The following is a 10335-nucleotide window of genomic DNA, read 5'->3' as shown; positions in this document are numbered from 1 at the left end:
ATATAATCATATAATCACAATCTATAATAAACAATAATCCCAAAAATCCCCAAATTACCCAATTAGAGTTTAACCATAACTAAGGAATAAGTATAAAAACTTTACTAGGATTTTACCCATAATACGACGATCTCAAAGGTGTAACGAACTCTACAATTCGACGACTCAAGCCCTTGGATTTGATAGCAATGTGAGAGAAGAATACAACGTAGTTTTTGTTTTCTCTTTGTAAAATGTTTAGAATAAAATAAAGGTAAAAGAAACTGATGAAAGTACTTCATATATCATTCTCGCGTTGCTCTCAAAACCCGGTCAAAAATACGTAAGAACCAACATACTCGATCGAGTAACTGAGGTACTCAATTGAGTAGCCCCTACTCGATCGAGTTGCCTCTACTCAATCAAGTACCCAAGAGGCAGAACACTGTCCAGAACGAAAAACTAACTTACTCGACAGAGTAAGCCTTACTCGATAGAGTGCCCAACAGCTCATAAACCGTAGTATAACAGTCTTCCCTCCTTAAAAATGAACTCCGTCCCCGAAGTTCAAACCCATGCTCAAAGCAAACTTACTAACTCAGCTATGACAAAACGACGCAATGAAAACTCAAAAACAAAACCCAAACACAACTCATACCGACTCAAAGCAACCACTAACTGTACCAAAACAGACATAAAACCATATCAAAACCTTATGCGATCATCTCCTACCCCGTTAAAAGAAACATGGTTACGTCCCCGTAACCACACATAACGGATCAAAAAGAGACGGATACCGCTCCTTCATAACCTTTTCCGCCTCCCAAGTTGCTTCATCTACATTGTGATTGAACCATAAAACCTTGAGCAACATTGTTTCCCCAGATCTAGTTTTGCGAACCTTGCGATAAAGAATGTCTTTTGGCACTTCAAGATAAGACAAAGACTCATCCAACTCGATGTTCTCCACCTCTAATACATGGGAAGGGTCCCTCACATACTTCCGTAACTGAGACACATGGAACACATTATGTACACGATCTAAAGTTGGTGGCAAAGCTAACCGATAAGTAACCTCTCCCACACGATCCAAGATCTCATACAGGCCAATGAACTTTAGGCTTAACTTCCCTTTCTTACCAAACCGCATAACCCATAGGTGACACTTTCAAAAGAACCTTATCCCCAACCTGAAACTCGATGTCCCGACGATGTAAGTCCGTATAGCTCTTTTGTCGACCCTGGGCCGCTTTCATCTTTTGCCAAATCACTTTCACTTGTTCTATCATCTCCTGTACAATCTGTGGTCCTAAAACTACTGCCTCAGCACTATCATCCCAGCAAATCGAACTCCTACATCTCTTCCCATCCAAAGCCTCAAACGGAGCCATCCCAATACTCGTATGGTAGCTGCTGTTGTAAGAAAACTCTATCAAATTCAACCTATATTCCCAACTACCACCAAATTCCATCACACAAGCCCTTAACATGTCCTCTAAAGTCTTAATTGTTCTCTCCATCTGCCCATCTGTCGCAGGATAAAATGCATTACTTATCTTGAATGTAGTCCCCATTAATTCCTGTATCTCTTGCCAAAACTGATAAATAAATCTCGCATACCGATATGACACAATGTCCTTTGGCACCCCATTTAACCTCACCACATTTTTCATGTAGCCATTTGCCAACTGCACCTTACTCCACGTATCTTTCATTGGAATAAAGTGAGTTAAATTAGTCAAACGGTCAACAATCACCCATATCATGTTATTACCTTGCTGGCTCCTCGTTAAACCCACTATTAAATCCATGGAGATAGATTCCCACTTTCACTCAAGTACCTCAAGAGACTGAATCTTACCTTGCGGTCTTTGCTGCTCCCCTTTGACTCTCTCAAATGTTGATGTGAACATTATTTGCGTACATTTAGTCCCCTAATTGAGTCTATTTAGCGCATTATTATAGCGTCTCATAGCCGTTTTATCCGTCAAATGCTTTCTATTTTGCTTTCCTAGTGCATTTCGTATGTTTTGTAGGAAAGGAGACAAATAGACGGAAATTCCCGTCTCTTGAGCTTATTTGGAAGAACATTGACGATCTTGGTTGAATGAGTATTAAAGGAAAGGCAAGAACTAAAGACTAATCTCACAAGAATGAGAAGTAAATGAAGAGGAAGATTCTGAAGCATAATCCGAGCGTCCAAGGAGACAAGACGCCCGTCCAAGAAGACCTGAATCCGAGGGTCCAAGCCCCAAAGACGCTCGTCCACCCCTGCAACAATCCGAGCGAATTCCCCTCCTGGACGAGCGGATCGTGGCGTCTTCAGCTGAGATGCCCATCTCTCCGAAAGACTAGCGATTCCCTGCTTAGAACTCACAAATGTTAATTACTAGTTTAGCCTTAGTTAACCTAATGAAGCACTACTATAAATACCTCATTTTGATGATAATCAAAGGGGGCTTCCACATTAGAAAACTCTCTTAGATTAGATTAGGAGTAGATTAGAATAAATTACTCTTTAATCTTTCCACAAATTACACATTAATCTTTCCTTAATTATTGTCCAAGTTTGTTACTTTTGGGTAATTGGAGATTATTGGGTTATTATTGGAGGATTAACAACCCTTCATCAATCAATCAAGTTTCTTCTATTATTCTTTGCTTTACTATTTGCATCGTCTCAAGTTTGGTATAATTCCTTTACTCTTTACTCTTTATTGTTCATTTATTCATTCTATTATCATGTTTATACTTGTTGTGATGATTGACACCATTAATGACATGTTTACCATGATAATGAGTGAGTAGTCTCTTAGCTAGGATTAGTGGGTATTTAAGGGAAACCAACATGGGGAATGATTCATGCTTAATCTAATATGTTTTCACAATTAAATTGCTTGCTTGTTGTGATGTCAACCTATGAACATGTTATGTTTGATGAAATGCTAAGCCTATGAATCCTTGCAATTACAACCATCTCTTATCTATTCAACTTGACTTGTAAGATATAAACCAACTCGAGTCTTGTTAGACCATGCATAGAAGTGATTAGGAGGAAAGTATGTCGACTTGTAGGTGTTGTACAATCTAATTGATTCGGCTCCGGGACCCAACTCTTCCTAAGAACCGTAAGACATAAACCAACTCGGTTCCTTTACAACATTAATTGCTTGCAACTTTGTAAACATGTTTGTATGATCAACTCTCATGAATCCCCTATGACCCCATGACATCCTAGTGCTTTTAGTCATTTGTTTACATTTCTTAGTTCATTGTTTGCTTTACTTTATTGCTTGCATTAGTCTAGAACACAACTACAAACCCAATTCAAATTGTGACACTAGCATAAATTGAGATAGATAGACTTAGAACCCAAAGCACACTGTCCCATGGATCGACCTCGACTTACCGCTAACTAGTTGTTTGTTGAGTATTATAAATGTGTTTGATTGGGAGACCCGACGACATCACCTCCATCAAAATGGCACCGTTGCCGGGGATGGTGCTATGTGATTAAGTTCTTACTTGTTTGTCTAATTTAATTTTGCTTTAACCTTGAGGAACTTCTTCCTCAAGGATTGTTCTTACCATTTTTGTGTAGTTTCCATGCTTGTAGTTGTTTCCTTGTCCTAGCTATGATGGCTCAAGACTTGACATATGGAGTATGTGGTGGATCTTTTGAGTATGACTATGGGTATGGGGAGTTTGAGAAGCAAGTCAACACAAACCTACCTTACTATTTGTACAATGAAAATCCTAACCACTACCCCAACTTTTCCTACCAAAATCACCACATCCGATATCCACAACAATCACCCACCCAATACCCACTTCAGAATGAATTTCAATTGCCACAATACAACCACTTTCACACTTACCCACAACAAGAAAATGAACCCATTCAAAATATGATTCTCCAAATGATGGGAGATCAACAAAACTTCTTCAAATAAATGCTAGAGGAAAGCCAAAAGAGGGACAATGTTCTTCAAGGCATTGTTACCCAAGGTGAGGAATTGGAGATTCAAATTGCCAAAATGAAAGAATCCCAAGAAATCACTCCCCACCGTTCTTTGAAAATTGATCATGAATGTGAATTTGAAGTAGTAACTTTTGACATAGAAAATGAAAAGTGGGAAGAGCCGACCTCCTTGAGCTCTTGTGAATATGAAAGTGTGATGTTTGATGAAGAAGATATGAAGTTGAGCAAGCCAAGTGCTCTTAACCTTTGTGAGTATGAGGGTGTATCTTTTGATGTGAGCATTGGGATGTTGGAGAAACAATTGCATGAAGCACCCACTCATGATTCATATGAAGATAGCAATGATGATGAGACCATGAAAAAGACCTATGAAGAATACGTGTCTTACAAAGACCGAGAGGAATGGACTTGTAATATCACCTTGCTTGAAGAACCTATCCTTGAGACATTTGAGATATCCTATCATGGAGATGAATGTCCCTTCCCTATTTCCCATGAAGACTACTTGGCGCCTACCATGGAGCCAATGATTGTTGAAGAGGATATGGTGGACCTTCTTCAAAAGGTCAAAGCATCATACAAAAGCTATTTGGTGGAAAAGCTCAAAGAGAAACTTGCATGTGAAGCTACTTGTGGAAATTTGGCACCTACAATGTCAACTCCTAAGAGACTCGGTCATCAAGGTCATGAGAATTCTCCTTCTACTCTTGACGGATTGATAAATTCAAACGCGATCATCATCACCAAAGCAGAAAGAGAAGGTAGTGAGTGGAAGTCTTCGAACAACCATGAACCATACTTCTTACCTTATAATGACAAGAATCATGGGCTAATTGGTTTCAAGCATTGCAAGTATTCAAGCGCCAAGAAGAGGAAGGAAACAATAACGAATGACAAATTCCTTTGGCCAAGCTTCGTCTTGAAGTTAAGCAAACCATACTTGTGCTTATTTGGAGCTTGTTCACAAGCCTTTGATCTTCTACTAAGAGCCTTGAGCTCTATGGACAAGAATCTCTATAATTTGAACTAGTTTGGTGGAGTTCTATCTCAAACCACCATTTGTAAGATATTTCTTGAAACTTTACTTTGTATAATATTTGTACATTTTCGCAGTTTTGTTTAATTTCTTGCATGAGAGTGGTGAGAGAGAGAGAGTTTTCTTACATTTTTATTGAGCAAAATTTCAGAAAAAGATAAGGAGGAATAACAATCGGGTGAAAAGGTGTGATTGCAAAGGGAAAAAAGAAAAGAAAGAGAAAACAGCGAAAAGACGCTCGTCCCGTGGGTTGGACGCTCGTCCAAAACCCTCCTCAGGGAACTGTTCAGCACTGTATTGAAATCCGAGCGAATTTGGCCAAAGACGCTCGTCCACTAAAAAGACGCTCGTATTCTTGTTGGAATATGTGTCCACCGACAATAATGCGATCACAACTGTCGATCATTATGATCACATGTTTAAATCTCATTTTAAGAATACATGTGGGATGTAATATTTTACAGTCAACTGGTCCACACATATCGGTAATGATTGGCTGACTAGAGTTTGACATTACTGTCGTGCGACGGTGGTGATCAGTTGATCCCCTTAGGTCATACCTAAAGGGTAACACTCTTAATTGATTATTTAATCGATCGTATGACGATACGGCTTAATTAAATTACTTACAATTGACGGACGATTTTGGAAGTAATATTTACGTGTCTCATTGTAATTTGATTAAATAAGATACGGTCTAAGTAATCGAATTGTTTTATTACTTAGATGAAATTATTGTTTACGGAAACAATTGAAACGGAATGAATTGATTATTATAAATACAGAATATTGTAATTTATGACTCGGGAACCCATTACAGTACAAGTAATTATGAATTACTAGGTTAACTTTATAAGTGACATATTTTATTAATATGTTGATTTTTAATTGTTAAAAATACACTTTATATATAAGATGTTATGTAATATGTCACATGTGACATATTGACAAAATCACAAATAAAATGGACTCATCCATTTTATGTGTGGGTACCGAAATGGAGGGAGTGTGAGGATTAATATTGTGTTTTTATTTTAAATAGGAACATGATCATTACCTCTAGGGACTAGCCTTGCATGCCTATATTCTTGGTTAGAGAATGAAGCCCATGTATAGGGCACCCTTCCCACACCCCACCGGTTTTCTATGGCCATCATAAAGAGTTTTTCCTCTCTAATTTTTCATTCACAACTTCACACAATTTTTCTAGTGTAAGAAAAATAATTCCTCTCTACATCTTATGAGAAATTAGAGAGATAATAACTTCCAAAATTCTTTTCTCTATACCGAAATAATAGAGTCCAATGTAAACATTTTGGGTCAATTTTTAGTAAGATTTATATTGTTCTAGTTAAATAATATTTATCTTTTAAGGGGTTATCTTCAGTATTCATATTTGGGAGAGATTCTAAGCTTGAATCTTTGTTCATTCATATAAGGAAAGCTCAAGAACAAGTAAGAAGGAGATCTTACTTGTGCCCTTTGATCCGAAATTTATAGTAAGAAAAACGATTTCTTCACTTATCTTTTTAGTTTGCATACATAAGATTTGTATTTAATTTATGACTAAATTAAATTTGAAACATATATGAATATGTTGAGTATAATGAGATATAGATTTATAACAAGCGGTATCAAGAGCCTTAGGTTGTTTGCATGCAAATCGGTTATAGTTTTTCCGAGTTATACGATTAACATATAAAACTTATAAATTTGTGTTTATTATGATATATCACGAAATCAATTATGCATGTTAAAGTTTCTGGTCCTAAAATTTATTTAGGATATTTTGGTCAATTTATGGATTTTTATTGTTCATTTTATATAATAATGGCGTTAAAATGTGATTTTTATGATAAAAATGTCATTCTTGGACGAAAAATAGCTAAACTTCGTTTTTTCCAGTGGTTTTTGGATATGTGTTCACATATATTATTTTTAGATGACCTGTAAATTTTCATAATTTTATGAGTTCTTATTCTCGAAATATGGATTTTTCATGATAAAATCGAATTTAAATGGAAAAATAGGTTAATATGAGTTATATTTCGAATCTGGTCATAGAAATTTAGTATGTTGTCACATGCAATTTTAAAAGATGTGTGTAAAATAATTGGCTCTAATGAAGTCATTATGCATGATTTATGGATTTTTGATGAAAAATAACATAAATAGTGACTTTAATTAGTGAAAATTGCTAAAACATACTTCATGACTAAGGAAAAACGTCACATGTTGCATTTTATCATATATTTTAGATCTTAAATTGAAAAGTTGATAAATATAATTTTTCTCATATTTTTATGATGATATTTGATAAATCCGATAAACTGCAACATTGTTTTTCCTCGATAATTTTTCGAAATTTTAACCTATGTTTTTGAACATTATGAGTGTCATGGTTTTTTTCCAGAATTTTCATGAGTTTAAATTTCAAATTTTGAAGTTATTTGAAATTTTTGTGATTTATTTGAAGTTTATAGCATTTTATTGTAATTTTGAGTCCACTAATGAACAATTTTAAGAAATATAAGTTAATTATAGTCAAATAGTTAGTGGAGACTAATTTTGAGTCCTAAGTTGGTTAGGGTAATTAACTTGTATGGCCTTAGTTTTTATTTGGTATTACCCGAAATGTATGGGAATATCGATTCGGTTGTAATTTATTGTGATCTCGTATCACCGTTTTGTAATTTAATAGATTTATTTTATTTTAATTACAAATGTATAATAGGAAATTATGTAATTTGTTATATAATTTATTTATTCCGGAGTTCCTTGAAGACGGTGTCACTCAAGAAGGCGATACAAAAAGACGGTGTTACCTCGAGATGCGTGCCAAAACCCGAAGTTAAATGGACCAATGGAGTTGGTTTCCGAATATGTAATAGTTAATTAGATTTTCTATTTTTAGGAAGGCCATACTAGGATTTATTTTATGCTTTGCATTTTATTTATATGTTACATGCATCGCTAAATCGCCATAACTAAAACATGCATCATTCTTTTAAATCGAGTTTATCGACCGTGTCAATTACAATTATCGTAGTTCACCGCTTTAGTTCACTTAAAACGTGATAGATAATAAATTGACATGACCTCTCGCTAAAATAAACAATTGAGACTTAGCCTTACCAAATAGTAGAAACCATGAAAACCTATTTCGCGAGGGAGTGCACTCGACCACCCCGGGGCACAAACCTTGTTACGTAGGGGAAGTGGGTGATAAATGACTAATCCACCGAATTCATGTTGATGAGGGTTTCGTCGGCTACCCCGTGCCCAAGTTAATGTGAATTTGGATCATGGACACATTTATTCGAAATTTGGGTTGAACTCAACAAAAGTAATTGATAAGGGTGTCATCGGCTACCCCGTGCCGTTGTCAGATGTGTTTTGGGCTAAAGATAAATGTTAATGTAATTTTATCGACCAAGAGTTCTAAAAGTAGAATCGATTAAAGAGTTAATCCACCGAGTTATATTGATAAGGGTTTCATCGGCTACCCCGTGCCCAAGTTAATATGAATTTGGATCTTGGAATCATTTATCATAGTTGGGTAGAGGTCACTATGTAAATGCTATACTTGTTTACAAGTATTAATAAAACGATAAATGTTAAGTTTTCCACTATTCCGTTATCATATTGTTCTATTTCTTCACCACATTTTTATACGATATCATTTCGATTCAAAACTCCATTAAAACATCGTAACTAAAGAAAAAATTTGAATTTTCTTCTAAAAACCTCGAATTATCCATTGGAAGGATCCTTTGTGAAGAGTATAGATAAAAGTTATTCATTATCAAACAAGTTTTTGATTCTTGACTAACACATCTACTTACAATGGATTGTTTTTCATATACTTAATTGAATTAAGTACCTTGAAGCGATGAATTTTTTTGGTAATTAGATTTCTCAGAATTCGTAATTGACCAAAATAACGCAACCACTTCAATGAAAGTTTTAAGACTAAAACAACTGAATTGAAGAGTAGTCTTCATAAGATTCAACTTTGCTTCTCTAAGTAAAGATTCTTTGAAATGAGTGGGAGCATTCTCTTAAACCGTTAAGAAAAGGACGAGGTTCAGAAGTAAAGATTATAATGGAATTGATACAAAGTAATGTTAAAAGTAAAGTTATTGAGAATAACGACACTAAACCTATCAATCCCGACCGATAAAGTTTCCATTGTCTTAAATGTTGGACACTAGAAAGGAAACTACCCCAAATTATTGAAGAATCAGCAAGTTAGTTGTGGGACATCTAATAAGACCTTCTTCTTTAAATGTTTATTCGATAAACATATGTTTTGCTAGTACTACTTCGTCAATATTAGAAACTAGTGGAGGTTTTCATCATTGTATTTGATACATAGGATGATTAGAATATGACGACTAGCAACAATGATGTTGAGAGATAGAGTCATTGTGTACTCAATCTAGTTTTTAGATTTAGAGTTGTACTTAATTGTGACTATTAAGTGCATAAACTCTAAATAAGAATATAAACTTGTTAAGATACAAAAGAGGTTTCATTTTTGTGACCCTATACACCATGGTTTGATGTATGGCTAGCCCATTATCAAAGGTGATTATATTCTAAACCAAACTAAAATGATATATCATGTATATGATGCAAGACTCAAATTGGTAACCCAGATTGAACCTTAGATTTTGGAATGATGAACGCAAAGAGTTATCGAGTACTCTTGAAACCATTAGATTATTAATCTTATGGTATATGCGTATCTTGTATTCGAAGCAAGATATCTCGTGCCTTTTGGTTGAAAAGGAGATCGAGGTTGCAAATAATTGATCCAAAATAGGTTGATCATTTTCTTTTCCCAACGATTTAAGTTGACGCTAATATGTTCACTTAATAAGGTAAATAGAGAAATCTTTGAAGAAGTTCAAAGAGTTCAAAGAATCACGATTTAGTCATGATAGGATTATCAAAGTGAAGACTTTGGTATAAGCCATATGAAATGTGATATAGTATCACAAGTTAATCTCTCTCAACACACATTATGGGATAATGTGTGGTTGGATAAGAAATCAAACGCTATTCGATATGGTTTGGACTTCGATCAAGTTACTTTGAGTTACTTGATCCTTTTGGGGATTTTATCATTTTGTCTAAATTATTTTTCCACTAAATCTAAAACGAGTCATATGAGATATGAAATGGTAGGGTACCATGTTTGTAAGTTTTCAAAAGAAATAGATGCTCATTTTTCCTTATTATAATCACGAGTACAACGGGTTTGTGGCTCGTGAAACTGTCTTTCTAAAATACAAGTTTATTTCTAGATGACAGAGTGGGAGAAATTATTCAA

This window comes from Silene latifolia, chromosome X, assembly GCF_048544455.1.
Source record: "Silene latifolia isolate original U9 population chromosome X, ASM4854445v1, whole genome shotgun sequence".
Classification (NCBI taxonomy): Eukaryota; Viridiplantae; Streptophyta; class Magnoliopsida; order Caryophyllales; family Caryophyllaceae; genus Silene; species Silene latifolia.
This window is presented reverse-complemented; position numbering follows the sequence as displayed.